We start from the raw sequence: 23077 nt of genomic DNA, 5'->3' as shown, positions 1-23077 counted from the left end.
GAGGGAAGCTTACAACTTACTGCTTTTACTTTCTTCGGGCCTTCCTCGCTGCCGGGTCCTGCCTTCGCAGAAACAAAGTGGCAGGACCCGGCAACGAGGAAGGCCTGAAGTAAGTAAAAGCAGCAAGTTGTAAACTTCCCTCCATCGCTGACCTATGAAAGATAGGTCAGCGATAGAGGGAAGCTTACAACTTCCCTAGCCACTCTGACAGGTTTGTGAGCTGGGAGGGATGGGAAGAGAAATGCTGCTGCTGTACTGAATAGGGGAGGGGAGGGGGAAGATAAATATTCTGCTGCTGCACCCATTTTGGGGGGAAGGGAAGAGAAATGTTGCTGCTTCACCCAATTTTTTGGGGGGAGGGGGTAGTGAAAAGCTGGTGCACCCAATGGGGGAGGGAAAGAGAAAAGCTGCTGCTGTACCCAATTGAGGAGGGGGGAGGGGAAGAGAAGTGCTGCTGCTGCACCAAATTGGGGAGGGGGCGGGGGATGAGAAGTGCTGCTACAGCAGCACCCAATTGGGGAGAGAGAGGGGAGAAGGAAGACCAGGGAAGGGAGAGGAGAGGCAAGAGACACTAAGACTATTGGAGGGAGGGAAAGGAAAGGAACTATCAGACCATGGAGGGGGGAGATATGCCAATGCATATGGGGGGAGGGGGAGGAGGGAGATGCCAGGGCATGGAGGGAGAGAAGGGAAGGAGATAGAGATGCCAGACCATGGGGTGGAATGGGAAGGAAGGAAGGAAAGGAGAAGAGAGAGATGCCAGAGCATAGGGGAGGGGGTGAATCTGAAATGAATCATGTACAAAGGAGAGAAAGGGCACAGAATATACAGTTTATTGAAGGGACATAGAAAGAGGGAAGATGCCATATGGAACAGAGAAAGTGCGGACACTGGATGGAAAGAGCAGAGAGGGTTGACAGTGGATGCAAGGGGCAAAGAGAGGGTGGACAGTAGATGGAAGGGGTAGAGAGAGAGAGGGCAGAGGCTGGGTGGAAGGGGCAAAGAGAGAACAGATGTTGCATGGAAGGAAGCGAGGACAAACACTAAATAGAAAGAAGAGAGCGAAGAGAAGATAATTAAAGCAGAAACAACAAAAGTTAGAAAAAAATTTTTTTGTTGCTTTACGTAGAATCAAGTTGTAACTGTATTAATTAAAGTTTATAAATAGGAAATTGCAATAAGGCAGTTTTTTTGGGACTAAACCTCTTTCCTCAGGTCAGGACAGGATACCATAACAGCAAGGGTGCCCAAATGGTCGATCGCGATTGACCAGTAGATCGCAAAGGCAATGTGAGTTGATTGCATTGCCTTTGTAATCTTTTTCTTCCTGCCTCCCCGAGCCAGGCCAGGCGAGTACAAGTGCCAGACTCACAAGACTTCACCTCTGACGTCAATTCTGACGTCGGAGAGGTAGTTCTGGGCCAGCCAATCGCTGCCTGGCCTGGAACTTCCTCTCCAACGTTAGAATTGACGTTAGAGGTGAAGTTTTGTGAGTCTGGCACTTGTACATGCCTGGCCTAGCTCAGGGAAGCAGCAAGTAGAAATCGGCTTGGTGGCTTAGGGGGTAGGGAAAGAATTGGGGAAATGGAGAAATCGGCGTGATGGCTTGGGGGGACAGGGGGAGAGAGAAAGATAGACAGGCAGGGGGGAGAGAGAAAGAGAAAGAAACGCAGAAATAAAGAGGGGGCAGGGGGAGAAAGAAAGAAAGAGAGAAAGAAAGAAAGAAAAGGGAAGTAGCAGAAAGAAAGAAATATTAGATTTACAGTAAGAAAAAGGAAGTGCAATCAGAGACTCATGAAATCACCAGACAAAAAGGTAGGAAAAATGATTTTATTTTCAATTTAGTGATCTGTTTTGAGAATTTATATCTGCTGTCTATATTTTTCACCATGGCCCCCCTTTTACTAAACCGCAATAGTAGTTTTTAGCGCAGGGAGCCTATGAGCATCGAGAGTAGCGCAGGGCATTCAGCGCATCTCCCTGCGCTAAAAACCGCTATTGTGGTTTAGTAAAAAGGGAGGGGGTATATTTGTCTATTTTTGTATAGTTGTTCCTGAGGTGACATTGCATAAAGTCATCTGCCTTGACCTCTTTGAAAACCCACGGAATATAAATGATAATTAACATTTTCTCTGCGTACAGTGTACTTTGTGTTTTTTAAAATTTTATTGTTGGTAAATCATTTTGACTTGGTCATTTTAAAAGTAGCTCACAAGCCCAAAAAGTGGGGGCACTCCTGTTGTAGAGCCATTCTTGTATGACTGGATGAGCTATATTTATCTTTTTTTTTAGTTGTTTAAATTCATGCAGAAATAAATGGCTAGATTGAACCTAATAACTTCATTAACGCCTTTTCCTTTTTTAAACCTCTATACCATTTGAAAGAGGGCAAATATCAAATTATTCCCTTCTAGCATTGGATGCTTCTTAAATTTGGTAAAAATATTTTGGCACAAGTGTCAAACCTTTAAAAAGGAAGTCATATTGAGCATTGGAAAATAATAATAATTAACTAATAAAAATAGTACACATTTAGGGCTCCTATTACTAAGTTGCGAAAATGGTTTTAGTGTGTGCTTAGTGCGCACAGAATTACCACGCGCGCTAGACGCTAATGCCAGCATTGAGCTGGCGTTAGTTTTCCCATGTAGCGCGGGAGTTTGCATGTGCTAAAAATGTTAATGCACCTTAGTAAAAGAGGGGGTTAATTTTCCCCACCACCAAATTTCCCCATCCCGCCCCACCCGGCTACTTTTTCATGCCACCCGGCTGGAAAAAATTTCTGGGGAGTACACTGTAATAGATCACAAACTTAGCAGGCAACTGATACCTGTGCTGAGAGCAGCTCCTTCTAAATCCAACGGTCCATTCTTTTTTTCGAAACTTTTTACATAATGGCATCTATAAATTCCTTGCCACCTTTCTTCTCTAATGCACTCCCTAGGACATCTTTTAAGGTCAATATCAGCATCTATGTTCCATCTAAGCCAGGGATCACAAAGTCCCTCCTTGAGGGCCGCAATCTAGTTGGGTTTTCAGGATTTCCCCAATGAATATGCATTGAAAGCAGTGCATGCACATAGATCTCATACATATTCATTGGGGAAATCCTGAAAACCTGACTGGATTGCGGCCCTCAAGGAGGGACTTTGAGACTCATCTAAGCTGAGCAAATGAGCAGTTACTCATACATTCCAGAAGCATCACTCACAGATATTATTACACAGTGGCTCACAAAAATACTTACAAATCTGGAAAATTGTTGCTTTTTTAGAACTTATTGCTCACAAGAAAAAGTTTGTCGCTCAAATGAGAAAAAATTTGCACACACCAAGCCAATCCTTACAGGGAGCATTGGTAGGATTGATAACTGTCTCTACCTCAAAGCTGAAAAATTACTTATTTCATTGTGAATAAGTTTCAGCTTCTGTCCAAGAAAGAGACTGTTTTGTGGACAGTACAGTGAATCCATCTGGAGTGCTCTCTGTTGTACTGTCTGTACTTGATGCTTTGTGACTTCACCTTGCTGCTTTTTAGATTTCCTTATTCCCTTCTTGCTGCCTGCTTTTGTTAACCCTGCTTTCTTAGGTATGGAGGATTTTAATTGTAAACTCCTTAGATGGCTATAGCCCTTGGGCGGTATATTAAATTTGACTGTAAATCATTTTTATTGATGAGAATGAATAGAATAGGTAACAAGCAACAATAGAAATGAACATTAGCTATGAACAAAGGAAACTGTCATCATCATCAAATATTGCATTTAAACCCTCCCTCTTCCCCCCCCCCAAAAAAAAAAAACCCATCCAAATAGCACCAGCAGAAAGGAACTAACCAATAGCCCAGAGTCCTTGTTTCTGATAGGCCCGGAAATAAGAAAAAACAAAGTCGCAACCTCTTAGTATCCCCCTGCTGTCAATCTAGCAAGCAAACTGCAGCTAACAAAACCATCCAATACCAAACCCTAAAAGAATAAGAAAAGAAAAGAAAAGAATTAAACAGACACAAAAATTAACAAAACAATAACAAGGGAGAAGCAACCAGGCATTCTAGCTCACCAAGGAGCAGAACCCCAACCAAAGGGGTAGTTAAATCTTTAAAGTGTTAAAGACTGAACTATGAGCTCGGTGAGACAAAGAATTAATATATGGTCCCCAGGTTTGAAGGAAAAACTTGGATTGACCAAAGGAACCACGTACCAGACCTTTCTCAAGAATCATAAGTGCATGTAAGCAATTACAACACACCTAATAGGATGGTGAGTGTGCTGAGGTCCACTCCCCCCAAATGATCTTTTTAGCCAAGAGACCAACTTTACGAACAAATAACTGCCCTGATTTGGCAGGCAAACGAAAAGACTCAAATTTATCGAGAAGAAATCTGAGAGGATACAGGTATTGAACACCCCAGCAGATGTTCCAAATAGCATATCACCCATCTCCAAAAAACCTTAACCACCGGGCAACTCCAAAAAGCGTGAAAAAAAGACTCGGAATCTAAAGTGCATTTTTCACACTGAGGAGAGACTGCCAAACCCACCCAAAATAATTGAACTTGCGTAAAATAAGCTCTGGAAATAACTCGAAACTAACACTTCCATAATTCAGCGGACCCCGAAAGAGTTGGAATAGGGCGGATATAGCTACCAATATCCTGAGGGTGTAGACCAAACTCAGATGCCTAGGTCGTACATCTTAAGGGCGAAGACCCAACTCGGATGCCTAGGGCTTACATAAAGACTCCCAAGATCTAGCAGGAGTAATCCAATAGAGTTTTATGCAACAGTGTTATTATAAGGTCCGTATCCAGAAACTGGGCAAAAAAACCCTGAAGCTTACCACCAAGACCACAGTGAAGACCCTCCACCCCCAGAGAATGTACATAATGCTGTAACTGCAAATAAGCAAAGTGATCTATGGACAAAATTCCCTCCTTTTGCTGAAACTCCTGCCAGGGCACCAAAGAACCATCTAGGCGATTCATCAAGACTTAATAAACTTGAAACTTGATCTGGCCGAAGTACATGCTCTGAATATTAAATTTTAATAAAACTTGAAACTTGATGATGGCTTCGAGTTTGTCCTTGGATCTTCGCTTCTTTGCCAACATCTCTGGGTGGGAATATTTGGTAATATACAGTCACTGACTATATGTGGCAAATGGGTCTTATAAAACTACATGGTCTCTACACGCATAAAAAGACAGCGCAGAAACAGCACTTTTATGCAACATACAGGAAAACCTTTGTGCATATAGGCCTCTATTTGGCACCACTAGGCAGCTAGATCAGTGGTGCCTAGCTAAGTTCTGTGCAGAACTCAAAATTAATTATATTAATTGGTAAGGTAATTGAAGATGTCATTAAAAACTAATTAAAAAATAAAAATGATGATTGAGTTCTGCGTGGAACTCGGTGAGTTGCTGAAAAGTAGGTGTGGTTAGGGTAGAGAATGGGCATGGAATGACAGGCATTGGTGTTAGGCGAAGGTAAATTAGGCCAGGAAAACCCTGGCCTAATAAAACAGGTGCCTACTATTGACACCTACCGATGCTTTAGTTGAGTTAGATGCTACTAAGCACGATTCTATAAAAGACACCTAGCAGTTGATTGACAGCTATATTGAATGGCACCATTTATAAAATCAGGGCCATAAAGCCCTCCTCAGAGCAGATATAAATATGTACAAAAGAAAGCACTATTCCTCACCTATAACAGTGTTTTAAGTAGACTCTTCTAGCTGTTGCAACTGTTAATTTATTTGTTTATTTATTTAATTCAATTTCTATCCTGTCCTCCCAGTAGCTCAGAACGGGTTACAAGCAAACATTCACAGTGGAATACATTTGGATAGTACAAAGACTATGCAGCAACTTAAGTATAGGTTAAGAATGGAGAAGGAGTGCAGTAGGAAGGGAGAAATTTAGGGGGTGGTGGGGGTTGATTACAGTTGGAATTTTATTTGAAGAGGAGGGTCTTTACAACTTTCCGGAAGGTCATCAATGAGTTCTGTAATCTGATTTGCGGGGGGGGGGGGGTTAGGGGGGGAGAGTTGGTTCCAGAGTTGGGGATGAAGTGGCTGTAGGAGCGTTGCGGGCAGTTTCTGACAGGAGAGACCTTCCTGGGGGGATGCATAGGCTTTTCTCCGTTTCAGAGTGGAGGAGGTGGGTGGGGATGTATAGGGTTAGCTTGGATCCTATGTAGGCTATTACCAGGGCCTTGAATGCACAGCATTGGTTGATCGGAAGCCAGTGCTCTGCGCGGAGGGCTGGGGAGATGGGGTCGTGGTAGTTGAGGCTGTGTAGGAAGTGGATTGCTGCGTTTTAGATCTTTTTTGGCCACTTCGTTAAATAGGGAGTTGCAGTAATCCATCCTGGAGAGAACATAGGTGTAGAGGAGTTGTGCTTGGTCTGGTTTGGAGATGTAGGGTTTGATCCATTTCAGTTGGCGGAGGTAGTAGAAGGAGGTGGAAACTACTCGCGATATGTGGGTGGACAGGGACAAAAGGCCGTCTAAAGTTAATCCTAGGCTGCGTACCTGATCTGCTGCTGTTAGTGAGGTGGAATCCCAGGATAGTGTTGGGCGTGTGTATTTGGTAGTTTTTTTCCTGATCCATAAAAGTTCGGTCTTGGAGGCGTAGTTTGTTGTTATTCATCCACGTTTTCATGTCGGAAAGGCAGAGTTGGAGGTTGGCAATTTGGGATGATTGGTTTTTGCCTAGTGGGAAGAGTAGCTGGATGTCATCGGCATAAGAGTGGATTTTAATGTTGTACTTCTGGGCTATATCGGTGACAGGTCTGATGTAGAGGTTAAATAGGAGGGGGGATATAAGGGCGCCTTGGGGGACACCGTATTTGATAGGTTTGGGGTCAGATTTGTGTGGCCCTAGTAGGACTATTTGGGTTCTTTGGTGAAAGGAGGTGAACCACTGGAGGGCAGAGTTCTTTATTCCGAGGTCACAGAGTCTGGATAAGAGGAGGTGGTGGTCGACAGTGTCAAAGGCAGCGCTGAGGTCAAGTAGGACCAGTAAGGCATCGCTGCCTTTGTCGAGTATCGACCAACTGTCATCTATGATATCCAGGAGTACTGACTCTGTGCTGTGGCCTGTTCGGAAGTCAGATTGTGCGGGGGACAAGGAAGTTGTTCTTCTATGAAAGAGTGTAATTGGTGAATCACTATTCATTCTAGGAGTTTGGAGACAAATGGGAGGTTGGAGACTGGCCAGTAGTTGCTGGGTTCATTAGGGTCGAGGGTGGGTTTTTTGAATGTGGGTTTGATAATAGCCAACTTCCAGCTGAGTGGTACTGTCCCCGTGGAGAGGGAGGAATTAATGATGGGGAGGATAGATTCCACCATGGCATCTTCTGTGGATAGTAGGAGGCTGGATGGGCATTAAGTTCTTTATTCTGTTTATAATTTTTTTGACTTATATAATACAGTGAGTCTATATGGTTTATATCTAATTGCTATGCATTTTTCAAAGATTCTACATTGTTTATCAGTATTTTATTTAGAGAGCTTTGATTAGAAATGGAGTTCTTCTGACTGATGATGGTGATTTTTGCGGTAGAGGCTGAGTACTTCTTTTTTTTGTATAGGTTACTGAGGTATTTATCCATTTCCTCATAGGATTTCAATTTACTCATGATTTACAGATTGGATTTTCTCGTATAATACTGATTTTTCCTTACTGTACCCAATATTAGGGTGGTTTTTTGGGGTCCTTTTTTTTTTTTTTTTTTAACATTATTTGTAACCATCTCTGGGAAAAGATGACTAAAGTCACCAAAAACAAAAAATGAACTTTGCTCTAACAAAATTCATTAAATTTCTAATAGTCCAAATCCCGCCCTTGTATGTGGAAAAATTAAAGAAGTTATAGAAGTTCAAATATGTATTGACATGAAAAATTGTCCATTCTCAACATTTTGAATCCAAGACTCTGGTTATCTTCTCCCAGAGACAGTCACATATGATGGTGCTTGGTCAGGACAACCCTCTCAAAATTCAAATCTAGTGTAAAATTCTGAGCATGCACAGCTCTTTGTGTTGAGAGGTCTCTTCAACCCTCAGCTAGTTCCACAGCTCAAGAAAGAATGCAACTCTTGGTGAGGGTGAGGGACTTTGTGTCATCAATCTGTTGTCTACAGAAAACATCACTTATAGACGAGGAATGCTTTCTGGGACAAAAATGCACATTGTATTTGGTAAAATACACATATACACTACAGTTCTACCCAAATGCCGCCCCTTGGAATGCCTTCCTGTAAGTGATATAAAAACGTTTTGTCTGTGAACTTACTTTCTATGCACATATATATCCATATAGCTTTATAAGAGAAAATGCTTAGAAAGATTATTGCAGGAGATTAAAACAGATACTGAAATAAGACATGGGATAGGAGGCAATATTCTATTGTGGATTAAGAATTGGTTAAAAGATTAAAAAACAGAAAGTAGGGATAAATAGTCAGTATTCTCAATAGTGAAGGGTAAATAGTGGGGTTCCCAGGGTTCTATGTTGGGACTACTGCTTTTAACATTTATAAATGATCTAGAAATGGAAATAACTAATGACCCCTGCCTCCCTAAACCTGAGGGAAGGCTCTCTGCATAACAGCATTTGTAGCTCCGAAACCCTTCTGGCTGAAGCAATAGCTACTAGAAAAATCATCTTAATGGTAAAATCCATTAGAGACGCATCTTGCCTTAGTGATGGCCTGCAAAACCAAGGTAAGATCCCACATTGGAAACAGCTGTTTAGAGGCAGATGGAACTGCAATTCTCTCAAAAACCTGGCGACAACTGGATGAAAGGCCAATGACACCTCTTCCTCTTGAGCCCTAAAACACAACAGTCTTAATACTAATACTTTGAGGGGGGCACCAGCCACACCCCTGTCAAGACCATCCTGGAGAAACGCTAGGACTACTTCCATTGGAGCCTTAACCCACTCCATTCTTCTTAGCACACCAGCGCTGAAAAGCATAGCCTGCAACAGTCTCTGGTTTCTTAGATTCAAGAAGGGAATCAATAACCACCTCTGAGTAGCTCTTCCTCACTAAGGTCACACGCTCAAGAGCCATGCTAGAAGCCTATATTGTTCCAGATCCTCCAAGGCAACTGAACTCTGTTTGAGCAGAGTCGGGTGAAATGGCAATTTGAGCCATTTGTCTCTCTATAGGTGAACCAGAATTTCCAACCCCGGATAGCATTACCTGGCACACCATGGGCCCCAGGGGGGAGGGGTGTACAACTTTCTCTGGGCACTGCTGAACTAGAGCTCAAATCTTTGGCTGAAGAATTGAGAGACTTGTCTTTTTCCTTTGTTTTGACTACTGATGTCAGTAAATTGAATGTCAAGCACCCCCAACAGTGCACAATGCTGTTGATAGCTCTCTGAGACACTAATTACTCCCCCAGGACTGGGGTCTGTCAGCTGCAATAAACGGCCTGCACATATCCACTCCTGATACGTGCACTGCTGAAAGTGCTTGTAGGAAGACTTTCATCAAGCAAAAACAACTGGGCATCCAGATTCACCGGGGACATCTTAGAACTGAAAAGCCTCCAAATCTGGATAAAAAGCAGAGAATAATAAAGTTCACTCAGAGCAGATCAGAAAAACATCTTCCAACTCAAGTGTAGAAGAAAAGACATGGGAGCTTCAGCACAGCCCAATGAGGAAGGAGGCGGAGCCGAAAAAGGTAGATGAGGTCTTCTACACCAGTGTTCTTCAACCTTTTTACACCTATGGACCAGCGGAAATAAAAAAATTATTTCGTGGACCAGCAAACTAATAAGACTGAAATTTTTTAAAACCCCATTGCCGCCCTATCCTCGCGAGCTCGGTCCCGTTAACCATCTGATCCCATCCGCACAAGCCTCAAATAGTTATGATTTTATACTGAACATATTTTATTAAAGTATAAAAAGAAACAATATTCTGTACAATTGTCATTTTATAAATATAAATAATACAGGGCATGGATCAACAAAACCCCCGTCTCCCCTCCCCTTCACATATATCCCCTCTACTATCAAGAAAACTGAATAAGCCAAATTATTACAGAATGCTACACAAATATCATGCTAACAGAATACCGCAGTCACACATGGCAGGAATGGTGTTAGAGGGAGGGCAACTGCCTCCTGGTCAGAGAAAGCCCTAAGCCAGCTGGAAGCTAAAGATGCACTGCCTGGGCTTTGCACTCCCCAGTTATGTCTAACATCAGCTCTAGCAGGATACATATTTTAAATCTGATATATTCTAATCACAAGATAGAAATAAAATTATTTTTTTCTACCTTTTGTCGTCTCTGGTTTCTGCTTTCATCGTCTTTTCACTCTCTTCCATCCAGCGTCTGCCCTCTGTCTCTTCAATCCAGCATCTGCCTCTTCCATCCACTGTCTTCCCTCTACCCCTACCCCTCCCCCTCCTATATGGTATCTGTGTTCTTTCTATGCCCCTCTCTCTTACACCAGATCTAGCATCTTTGTCCCTCTTTCCTTATTTTTCATCTGACCCCCCTTCCCAGCATCAATCTCTCTCTACGTTGTCATTCCTCTGTCTCTCCCCTTTCCCTCATCTGATCTCTCCATTCCATCCTGACTCCTTCCCCTCCTCTAATCTCCCTGCCAGCTGTTTCCTTCCAATGTTCCAGCAGTACCTTCTCCCTTTCTTCCTCCCCTTATCCAACAGTAACTCTTTTCCCTTTCCCTTCTCCCCTGCCAGCAGTAGCCCCTTCCCCTCTCTTGTCCAGGAGCACCCCTACTCCCTTCTCTCCTTCCCTCTCCAGCAAATGTTTCCTCGATGTAGGCTAGCGGCAGCTCTGTGTGTTTTTAACATCGGCACACAGCTGCCCCTAGGCAGTATTTTAGCGCGGTTTCATGCGGCAGCCTCGGGGCCTTTGGTAGGCCGGCCCGCTTCGATGATGCGATGTGGGCTAGCCTACCAAAGGCCCCAAGGCTGCCTCATGAAACCGCGCTAAAATACTGCTTAGGGGCAGCTGTGTGCCGAAGTTAAAAGCACATAGACCTGCCACTGCTTTTCTGGGGGTGCGGAGACAAAGGCTGGAGCAGGAGACAGATGCGGCAGGAGTCGGTGGTGGCCGGCAGGAGTGCCGGCATAGCGACGGCAACAGGAAGTTGCAAGTCAGCTGACGCCGGCACCTTTTGCTGCGGCGGGGTCCTGAATCCTTTGCGGATCGGCAAGATTTTTTTGCGGACCGACGGTTGAAGAACTGTGTTCTACACAACTTACACAGAGGAAAATAATCCACTGGTCAAGGCTGATGCATCTTTTGCACCAGAAATGACCTTATGATCACAATATCATGTGACAATTTTAAAACTATGCAGCAACATAAAACCTTTGAAGGTATGAGAGAATACTTCCACAGCAACAAGAAAGGACTTATCTGGGTTTCCTATCACATTATAAACCACAAAATTATACTGCTTTGTCACATTCTGATCACCTGTTCATTTCTCCCTGTTTCCCACCACTACTCTTCCCCTCAAAACAATCATTGGAATACTTCTTTATATTCTAATTATATATTCTGATATTGCCATTTTCTTCTCACACTGTTCTGCTCTGAGGAAGGTTGTTCTGGCTTTTGAAAACTAGTCAAAAAATGTTATAATTTAGTCTAATAAAAAAAGTATCCTTTTTCTTTGTTTTTATTATCTTTAAAATGGACTAACAGCACACAACAGCTTATCCAAGAAAGTCTTGGGCACTTTTATGAGAGGCATTCAGTCCAAGGATGACATCAATATAGAATATTCAAAAATTCAGGCAAACGGAAGGAAAACATCTGCCTCTGCTCCAAGTCACAAAAGAAGGCTGCATGAACCTTTATCATTATATGCTGCATCTAGGAAGCTCCTCCTGCAGCCCAGTCTCTCCTGTTAGACAACTCCCCAACCACCCTTAATAACCATGGCAGAAGGGATGCCCAGTCCTTCCTGCTGGACACATGCTGCCCCCCCCCCCCACGAAGGTAGGCTGCCGACCCCCCAGCCTAGCCAGAACACCCCCCTCCCCGGCCTAGCCCAGCTGGACCACCTCCCTAGCCTACCCAAACCCCCCTAACTTTAGTAGCTGACTGGCCGGATGCTTCCTCCATCCGTCCGTCAGGCTTGCCTTCAACTGAATGGCGGATCTGTCCCATCCTGGTGCATTGTGGGATGCACCAGGGAGGGGCCTTAGGCGCATGGGCCAATCAGAATCTTAGGTCTGTCTCCCAGTGCATTGTGGGATGCACTGGAAATGGCCTAAGATTCCGATTGGCCAGATCCCTTAGGCCCTCCCCCATAGGACGGGGCATTCTTCCTGCCGGGGGAGGTGTCAGCAGGGTGGCGGCAGGAGAAAATGGGTATTCCTCCTGCTGGATGTCTTCATGGGGGGGATGGGACCCTGCCACAGCTGCTAAACTGATCACTGCAGTGGGATCCCTTGCTGTCATCAGTTCAGTGGCAATGCAAGCCTCTAACTGGCGCCTATAACATGGGCACTAGTTAGAGTGGTGGTTAGGTGGTTTAGGGCGATTCTATATAGGACACCCATGTGCAATTCTCAAAAGCTGCTTAGGCGGCTTCTGAGAACAGGCACCCTATACTGAATCAGGATCTTAGTGCCTCTTTCTTTGCTTCAGTATCTATAGGTCCTCAACTCGCAATGGTCTATTAGCCTTTCCAAGTTCAAGAAGGTTTCAACTTGTTGGTTTTCTCCTCAGGACTTCAACCTTACATTTATCAACTCCACTGAGCTTAGAACTCTCATCATAAGGGGGGCGCTAGAGTGCCTGAGAGAAATGGCAGCCTGATTGAGTTGCTCTCCCCATGGCGTTAATAACTACTAGAAAAGGACTGAACACTCTCTAAGAATTCTTTTTTTGCACTTCATATTATTATTTCTAAACATCTCTACTACATGAGTATCTGAATAATTGGGTAAAATGGCTTCTAACAAAGCTGGAAAAAGGCACAAATGTGAGCCAAGATCTCCTTCAAAGACACCGCTGCCAATCTCAGAAAATGGCGGCAATTCTGAGATTTTAGAGGAACTTAAGACACTGAAGGAAATTATGACAGATTCTAAAGAGGAAATTATGAATGAAACCAAAGAAATCAAAAGAGTTGGCTAACTTGACAGCTGAAATGAGCCAATTTAAACTTCGGGTGTCTGATCTTGAGGTTAAATCAGCTGCCGCTGAGGAACATATTAAGCAAATCAAAGGGCAAATCAAAAAGATCACAATTTTGGAACAAGAAATTGATGATGCTAGTAATCGTGCCCGTAATAACAACTTGCGGATTCTTGGTCTACCAGATGGAAAGGAGGGCACAGATGTTAAATTTGTTGAACTTCTGATACCGAAGGTGCTTGACATTACCTTTGAGCGGGAATTTAAAGTGGAACATGCACACTGCACTCCAGCAACGAAGTCTCCTAACAGCAAATATCTGAGACCCTTGATCTTGAAAATCTTGCGATATCCAATTACTTTTTTTTTTTTTGTTTAAATTTCTTTATTAAATTATTCAGCTACAATTGTTCAACAACTAATTCACAGATATGGATATTATAAAACAAGCACAATGTAACTTGCTAACATTAATATACAATTAGATTATTCCCACCCTCCCACTTGATATACGAATAAAATAAACATTAATGAAACAATTCATAAAATCCCTAAGTCAAATTCCAATTCCACACCCTTCCCCTCCCCCCACCCTCCCTGGATGTGTATGTTTACGTCTAATAAACTAAAACTCAGTTATTCCACTTTACAAAATTTAGCCAATGGCTCCTTTTTCCATTGCAAATGCAAGCAGTGTCTCACTTCCGGTTCACCACACAATTGTTTCCCACGTACACACCTTTATAGGACCCCCAGGGACCCCTGAAGAAGACTTTTTGTTGAAACGCGGACCGTGTTGGGTCCTGTATCCCTAGCGGACTAGGTCCTTTAAGGCTCTTATGTGGATGATTTACTTTTATGTGGATGGAATTATTTTATGTGGATGATTTTAGTGTACCTTTGGAACTTTGATACTTTCAAATAAAGTCCATTTAGGAACATCGTCACTCCACAGAGTTTTTTTGGGGGTTTTTTTGGTTTTCCCAAACATCCATAAAAGTCCTGAAACGTCCCTGTTGTATGGCCATGCAACGCTCCATTTTAAAGGTATAACATAGGGATTCCCACCAGAATGTATAGTTCAATCTATCCCAGTTTTTCCAATTCCTTAAAATGAATTGCATAACAACCCCAGTCATTATAAAAAGTAACTTGTTATTGCTTACAAATAATTGACTCTTAGCGCTCATAAGTGTACCAAATAAGATAGTATCATATGATAAAGCCACTGGATTCTCTAAAAAACTATTTACTTGGTCCCAAATAGACCTCCAAAAAGCACAGATACTTACCGTAACAGGTGTTATCCAGGGACAGCAGGCAGATATTCTCAACATGTGGGTGACGTCACCGACAGAGCCCCCTAGCGGAAATTTTCGCAATCAGACTTGCTTGAAGACCTTCAAGCTTACGATTGGTCCACGCATGCGCGTGTGCTCCTCCCACCCGACCTAGGGCATGCGTCTCCTCAGCGTGGCCTCAGTTCAGATAGCTAACAAAGAAGCCAACCACGGGGAGGTGGGTGGGTTGCGAGAATATCTGCCTGCTGTTCCTAAATAACAACTGTTACGGTAAATAACTGCTTTATCCCAGGACAAACAGGCAGCATATTCTCAACATGTGGGAGACCTCCAAGCTAACCAGAATGGGATGGAGGGAGAGTTGGCAAGTTAGGAGAACAGATTTTGCAAAACGGACTGGCCAAAATGGCCATTACGCCTGGAGAAAGTATCCAAACAGTAGTGTGAGGTAAACGTATGAACCGTGGACCAAGTGGCAGCTTTACAGATTTCCTCAAGTGGAGGAAAGCGGAGGAAAGCAACAGATGCCGCCATCGCTCTGACCTTGTGGCCCGTGACTCGACCCGGCAGGGAGAGATACAAGCGGCCAACCAGTTAGAAATGGTCCGCTTAGAAACAGAACGACCCAAGCAATTAGGATCGAAAGAGGAACAGCTGGGGAGCAGAACGATGTGGAGCGGTGCGCTTCAAGTAGAAGGCCAGCACATGCTTACAGTCAAGAGAATGCAGAGTCACCTCTCCAGGGTGAGAATGTGGCTCCGGAAAAAACATAGGAAGAACAATGCATTGGTTGATATGAACTCAGAAACAACCTTATGCAACAACTTAGGATGGGTACGGAGAACCACCTTATCATGATGGAAGACAGTGAAAGGTGGGTCCGCTACCAAGGCTTGAAGCTCATTGACCCGACGGGCAGAAGTTAGAGCAATAAGAAACTTCAAGTGAGCCTGCACTAGCGGCTCGAACGGGGGTTTCATCAAGCGAGTATGGACCACATTAAGATCCCAAACCACAGGAGGAGGTTTAAGGGGTGGATGAACGTGGTAAAGGCCTTTCATGAAGCGGGAAACTACAGGATGAACAGAGATAGGCTTCCCGTCAATCGGCTGATGAAAAGCAGCAATGGTACTAAGGTGGACTCGAACCGAAGAGGACTTGAGTCCAGCACCAGACAAGTGTAACAGATAATCCAGGACAGCAGATAAGGAGGCAGATAGCAGCTTCTGCTGCCGAGTAGCACACCAAAATGAAAAGTGGGTCCACTTCTGATGGAAACATTGGCGAGTGGACTCCTTCCGAGACGCCTCCAGGACGTCCAGCACAGGCTGTGAGAAGTGGAATGAGGGCATTAAGTCTTGAGGAACCAAGCCGTCAAGTGCAGATATTGAAGGTTGAGATGAAGTAGAGAACCTCGACTCTGCTTAAGCAGAGAAGGAAAAACAGGCAGAAGAAGAGGCTCCCTGGAACTGAGTTGCAACAGAAGGGAGAACCACGGCTGTCAGTGCCACCGAGGAGCTATCAGAATCATGGGGGCACTCGTGGACTTGAGCCTGACGAAAGTCTTCAGAATCAGAGGGAATGGAGTGAACGCATACAGAAACAGGTTCATCCAGTCTAGCAGAAAAGCATCCGCCTCGAGTCTGAGAGGGGTGTAAACCCTGGAGCAGAATCGGGTCAACTTGTGATTGAGGGGGGACGCGAACAGATTGATGTCCGGAGTCCCCCAACGAGCAAACACTTGACGCAGGGTCAAGGAATGGATGGACCACTCGTGAGGCTGCAGAGCAGAGGCTGCGAATTACAGGCCAGTGAGTCTCACATCAATAGTGTGTAAACTCATGGAAACTTTACTTAAAGGTAAATTGGACACGATATTGGATGAAGGAAATCTGAGGGATCCCTGTCAACATGGATTCACTAGGGGCAGGTCATGCCAATCCAATCTTATCAGCTTCTTTGACTGGGTGACAGGAAAGTTAGACTTGGGAGAGTCTCTGGACGTAGTGTACTTGGATTTCAGTAAAGCTTTTGACAGTGTCCCGCACCGTAGACTATTAAACAAGATGAAATCGATGGGGTTAGGTGAGAAACTAACTGCATGGGTCAATGATTGGCTGAGTGGAAGACTTCAGAGGGGGTGGTCAACGGCACCCTCTCTGAGACATCGGAGGTGACTAGCGGAGTGCCGCAAGGATCAGTCCTGGGACCATCTCTTTTCAACATATTCATAAGGGACTTGACCCGGGGGCTTCAGGGTAAAGTAGCACTGTTCGTCGACGATGCCAAACTGTGTAATATAGTAAGTGAAAGCAGTCTCAAGGGTAGTATGACGCAGGATCTGATCATGTTGGAAAACTGGTCCTCAACATGGCAGCTGGGCTTCAATGCTAAGAAGTGTAAGGTCATGCATCTCGGCAGCAGAAATCCATGCAGAACATACACCTTGAATGGAGAAGCACTAGCTAGGACTTCAGAAGAACGGGACTTGGGAGTAATCATCAGTGCAGACATGAAGGCTGCCAAACAAGTAGAGAAGGCCTCATCCAAGGCAAGGCAAATGATGGGATGTATCAAGAGAAGCTTCGTCAGCCGCAAGCCTGAAGTCATAATGCCACTTTACAGAACCATGCCACTTTACAGAACCATGGTGAGACCTCATCTGGAATACTGTGTGCAATTCTGGAGGCCACATTACCGTAAAGATGTGCTTCGAGCCGAGTCAGTCCAGCGGATGGCTACTAGAATGGTCTCTGGACTCAAGGGTCTCTCATACGAAGAAAGACTGGGCAAATTGCAGCTCTATACTCTAGAGGAGCGCAGGGAAAGGGGTGACATGATTGAGACATTTAAATACGTCACAGGACGTGTCGAGGTGGAAGACGACATCTTCTTTCCCAAAGGACCCTCGGTCACAAGGGGGCACCCGCTCAAACTCAGAGGAGGGAAATTTAATGGTGACACCAGGAAGTACTTCTTCACAGAAAGGGTGGTGGATCACTGGAACAAACTTCCGGTGCAGGTGATCAAGGCCACCAGCGTGCTCGACTTTAAGAATAAATGGGACATCCACGTGGGATCCCTACGAGGGTCGAGCTAAGGAACTAAGTCATCAGCACTCAGACTTAATGGGGTGGGTCAGTAGAGTGGGCAGACTTGATGGGCTGTAGCCCTTTTCTGCCGTCATCTTTCTATGTTTCTATGTTTCTAAGACTACTCAATCTGTCTGCCAGACAATTGTGCTGGCCCTGAATATAGACCGCCCGAAGGCATATGTTGCGGCGGATGGCCAAATCCCAGAGCCATATCGCCTCTTGGCACAGGGACAGGGACCCCATGCCCCCTTGTTTGTTGATATAATACATGGCGACCTGGTTGTCCATGCGGATCAGCACCACTCGGATCACGAAGCAGGTGACAAAAAGCCTTCAGGGCGAGGAAAATCGCTCGAAGCTCCAGCGGATTGATGTGACAAAGGCAATCGGCACTGGACCAAAGACCCTGACTGCGAAAACCGTCCAGATGAGCTCCCCAAGCATAGGCCGACGAGTCCGTCGTGAGGACCTTCTGCGAAGGGGGGGCATGAAACAGAAAACCACTGGAAAGATTGGAAGAGCATCCACCAATGGAGAGACTTTTTCAACAAAGGAGTCGCGACAATGAGTCGAGAGACAGGGTCTCGATCCTGGTTCCATTAGGACGCAAGAGTCCATTGTGGAAAACGGAGGTGAAGTCTAGCAAAAGGAGTCACGTGAACCATAGAGGTCATGTGACCTAGGAGGACCATCATGAGCCGAGCCAGGGCTGAGGACAGATGGGCCACCCTCTGGCATAAACGATCAAGAGCCTCTTGACGAGGCTGAGGCAAGAAGGAGTGGAGATGAACCGTGTCCAGGACTGCTCTGATGAATTCCAGAGACTGGGACGGACAGAGGTGGGACTTGAGGAAGTTCACCTCGAAGCCGAGACTCTGAAGGAGCAAGATGGTCTGATTCGTCGCTCACAGAACTTCGTGGCGCGAGGATGCTTTGATCAACCAGTCGTCGAGGTAGGGAAACACCTGCAGTCCGCGGAGACGCAGGGCCACAGCTACTACAACTAGACATTTTGTGAAAATCCTCGGAGAGGCCGCCAGGCCGAAGGGAAGAACACGATATTGGAGGTGGAGATCCCCCACCCGGAATCTCAGATACCGGCGAGAGGCCGGGTGTATCGGAATGTGCGTGTACGCCTCCTTGAGGTCCAGTGAGCACAGCCTGTCCCCCTCATCCAAGAGGGGGTACATGGTAGGAAGGGTGAACATTCTGAACCGTTCCCTGACCAGAAATTTGTTCAGAGCACGGAGGTCCAGGATCGGACACAGATCCCCCGTCTTTTTGGGAACCAGAAAATACCGGGAATAACATCCGGTATTCCACTGGTCCGGAGGAACCTCCTCGACCGCCCGAAGGCGAAGAAGGGCCTGAGCTTCCTGCAGAAGGGGAGGCAGCTGAGACCGTGCAGAAGGAAACTCTCTTGGAGGAAGGTCCGGGGGCATGCGACTGAAGTGAAGGGAGTACCCCTCCCGGATGGTGGAAAGCACCCAACTTTCGGTGGTAAGACTTTCCCACTAGGTATAGAAATGATGGAGATGACCCCCGATGGGGAGGGGGGAAGGCTCCAGGAGGAAGAGAGCCCAAAGGATCAGACTGGAATTGTCAAAAAGACGGCCCAGGCTTCACCGGAGCTGGCGGCTGAGCCTTAGCTTTTCGCTGCTGCTGCTGCTGTTGCGGCCGCTTCGAAGGAGGACGAGAGAATGCAGGAGTAGATTTCTGCGGATACCTCTGGAGAAGAATTTTGTATTGCCGAATCGGAGGGGTCTTCGGCTTAAGTCTCACCAGAGAAGCGAAGGACCGTTCGAGTTCCGAGAGGCGCTTGGCGGTGGCCTCTATGGAATCATCAAATAGCTCATTACCCACGCAAGGGAGATTGGCAAGACGATCCTGGAGATTTGGATCCCTGTCCACAATCCTGAGCTAAGCGAGGCATGGCAATTGCAAACGCCGTGACCCTCGAGGACAACTCGAAGGCGTCATAGGCCGCCTGAAACATATAGAGGCGGAGCTGCGAGAGGGTCTCCTCAAGGAGACGAAATTTCTGACGCCGAGTATCCGGCACCTCCTCCCGGAACGAGCGGAAGGTGTCCACACAGAACGCAAACTAGAGTCCAACTCGAGGACAAGGGTGTGTCTGGAAAGCTTTGCGGTTGGAGACCTGCCCCGAAGGGGCGTAGAAGACCGGAGCTTTTTAGGAGGGGCAAGCCTCAACATAGTAGCGGGCGAAAAGCGGGCCCCTGTCCTGGATCCCTGAAAAGTTACAGGTGACTCGGGGGATGAAGAATCGCTCAAGGGAACCCGACGAGTCTTGCGGGCATGGCCCTGAGACAAGAGAGAAGGACGTTCAGGCTGGTCAGACCGAGGCTGGGTTGAGACCAGTTGGCTCACCACTGAGGTAAGCTGGTGGTAAGTATAGCCTTAAGCATGTCCTCGAACATAGACACCGAGACCAAAGGCTGTTGGATCGTAGGTGCAGCAGTGCGCTCCTTCGGGGGCGACCTCGAGGAAAAGTTTTCCCTACGTGAGGAGGCACGCTTAGAATGATGTCTCGAAGACGCCGATGAGGCGGCACTGACATGAGACTCTGAGACAGGTTTCTTTGCCGGCATACCAGAGGAGGAAAGAGGAGACTTACCCGAGACCAGAGTAGCAGGAGGAGCCGAGGACGGAGCCTTTGAGGTCGAGGGGGACTTCGAGGCCGAGGCACCCAATGATGGTGCTGAGGCTGAGCTCGAGGCCTGTCCCGCAGGATCCATGGGGCCAAATAGTTGGAGAATCTTGGCTACCCTCCGACGAAGAGCCCACGGTTGCAAAGTCGCACAACATGGGCACGACTCAGCGCAGTGCTCCGCACCCAGGCACTCCACACACCAACGATGAGGGTCGGTGATGGAGATAACCCGGTTGCACTGAGTACAGTTTTTAAACCCGGAACGAGGCTGGGACATAAGAAAAAGGACGGCCGCGGCCCTGCAAGGCCAGGCGGCCAGAACAAGACCGGTGAACCCAGTCAAAAATATACGAACAGAAAAAAAGAAAAAAGAAGCCGTGGGCACAGTGACTTAAGTGAAAGTAACCAAATAAGCCGCGGTGCAAGAGGGACGAGATTGTGCCAAGCAAGGGAGCAGTGCTTCTGGCGCCATGGAAAATATAGAACTGAGGCCACGCTGAGGAGACGCATGCCCTAGGTCGGGTGGGAGGGGCACGCGCACATGCGCAGGCCAATCGCAAGCTTGAAGGTCTTCAAGCAAGTCTGCTTGCAAAAACATCCGCTAGGGGGTTCCGTCGGTGACGTCACCCACATGTTGAGAATATGCTGCCTGCTTGTCCCGGGATAACTGCAGTATAAAGGGACAATAGTAGAATAAATGATCCAAGTCCCTACCTCAAGATGACAATGCCAGCATCTATTAGATTTGGAGTTATCTAATATATGTAAATGAACTGGGGTCCAAAATGCTCTATGTAATAAGAAAAAACAAGATTGTCTCATAGATGCTGACACTGTAGATTTCATCCTCCAAGACCAAATTCGTGGCCATTGAGACGCAGTAATCTGGTGCTTTATCTCAATGCTCCAAATGTCACGAAGACCAGTAATGCAGAAGGCTAGATCATTGACACCTATCCAATATGAAGGCAACACTTTGCTGTTCGTCCCTGATTTGAGCAAGAGAACTGCCGAAGCCTGGAAGAAATTACTTGCCTACCATCCACAATTGAAAAACCTTGGAGCCCGATTTGGTATATTCTACCCAACCCGAATGAGTGTCATGTTCCAGAATTCTACCAGAGATTACACCAACCCGAAGGATTTAGAGGAATTCATCGAGAAGCAGAATCCTACCCTGATCGACCAAGCTTGCAGTTGGTTACTTTTTAGACCTCCTGCTGACTCAATTGAATAACTAAATCACTATACATAATTGATAACTGCCTGTTCTCCTCAATTGGTAACCTTTGTCTAGCCTGGGAATGGTTACACATCCAATTGTGTTTCTATTTGATGAACTAAATTGACTTCCTTTGAAGTGTAGCCTGCATACAACTGTCAGTGATTGGAATTGGGCTGGCTTTTGCTGTGCTTGCAAAGGGTGACAGTACCCATATGTATACCACTACATCCACGCCTACTGATTCAATAGCTAAGTCCCTGAAATAAGTACTCCAATGAACACTGTCAGGGTATGCTTCATTATAGCTGATGTTGATGGGTAGCTTGAAATGCTATCACATTCTGTCTGCCTCGCTAACCATGCACATTACCAAGGTATGTTTCACTATAGCTGTATCTATTATTTATTATAGCATATTTTAACACTGTTTGCCTCTGTATCAGACCATGCTGCAATAACGCTTACGTTAGACAATATTGTTTCATCACCACCAACCAAGACCTGGAGATTTAATTCTAACCTACTCACTGAAGATGGTTTTAAGGAGCATATTGATAAAGCTATTACTGAATTTTTTCTTTTTAATATTCCTGAAGAGACTAGTTGGCATGTCACTTGGGATTCCTTCAAAGCCTATATTCGGGGTATAATCATTTCATTTAGCACAATGATTTAAAAAAACAAAAAACGCTTTAGAACTTCTTAACCTAGAGAAATTAATCAAAACAAAAGAATTAGCACACCAAGTTGATATCAATAACTTTTCTCTTTTGGGAGAGTTGCAGAAATATAGATTTCAATATAACTCTCTGCTGAGGAAGACTGCTGCACATACTGTGTTCGTCCAAGCAGCTCATTATTAAGCCGACAACAACAAATCGGGACACTTACTGGCTTCATACTAAAACAAAAAAGTGAATGTAAATCTATCTCCACCCTGACCAGATCAGATAATACTGCTATATCCACCACGCCCGAAATCTTAGGGGAATTTAAAAATTTTTATGAAGACCTGTACATGACAGAATCTTGTGATACTCATGATCCCTACACATTCCTTAATGAGGTAACTTTGCACCTCCTGCCTGAACCGGACCATGATGGGTTAATGTCTCCTATATTGAAAATAGAAATAATCGACACGATCAACAGCATGGCAACAAACAAAGCACCGGTATCATGGTTGAATTTTATCAAGCCTTCAAGTCAACACTGGCCCCATATTTACAACAGTTCTTCATCCACATGACAACACAAGGGAAGGCGACTGGGTCTTTTACAGAAGCAAAAATAATTGTTATACCTAAACAGGGCACAGATACCTAACCGTGTCGGTAACTATAGACCACTCTTCTTGATTAATGTGGATGCCAAGATCTATGCTAAATTATTGGCCACCAGATTGCAGGAAGTCCTACCTTCATTGATTTCTGAGGACCAAACTGGATTCATGTGTGGGCGACACTCTTCCAATAACACGCGTACTTTAACAAACATTATCTCTGTATGTCAATCACAGTCTAATAAACTTGCCTTTTTAACACTGGATGCCGAAAAGGCTTTTGACAGAGTGGAATGGCCCTTTCTATTCGTAACTCTCTCAAAATTTGGCTTCCCCGAGCGATTCATTCAA

The 23077-nt window shown here is 45.4% G+C and overlaps 1 protein-coding gene across 3 annotated transcripts in view; it reads right to left on the bottom strand.

The window, feature by feature from the left end:
- Positions 1-23077, bottom strand: part of JAK2 (Janus kinase 2) — a 298615-nt gene that overhangs the window by 99685 nt on the left and 175853 nt on the right. The window lies entirely within an intron of this gene.

Source organism: Geotrypetes seraphini, chromosome 1 (assembly GCF_902459505.1).
Source record: "Geotrypetes seraphini chromosome 1, aGeoSer1.1, whole genome shotgun sequence".
Taxonomy (NCBI): domain Eukaryota; kingdom Metazoa; phylum Chordata; class Amphibia; order Gymnophiona; family Dermophiidae; genus Geotrypetes; species Geotrypetes seraphini.
The sequence above is the reverse complement of the archived record's forward strand: the minus strand, read 5'-3'. Positions and strand labels throughout refer to the sequence as shown.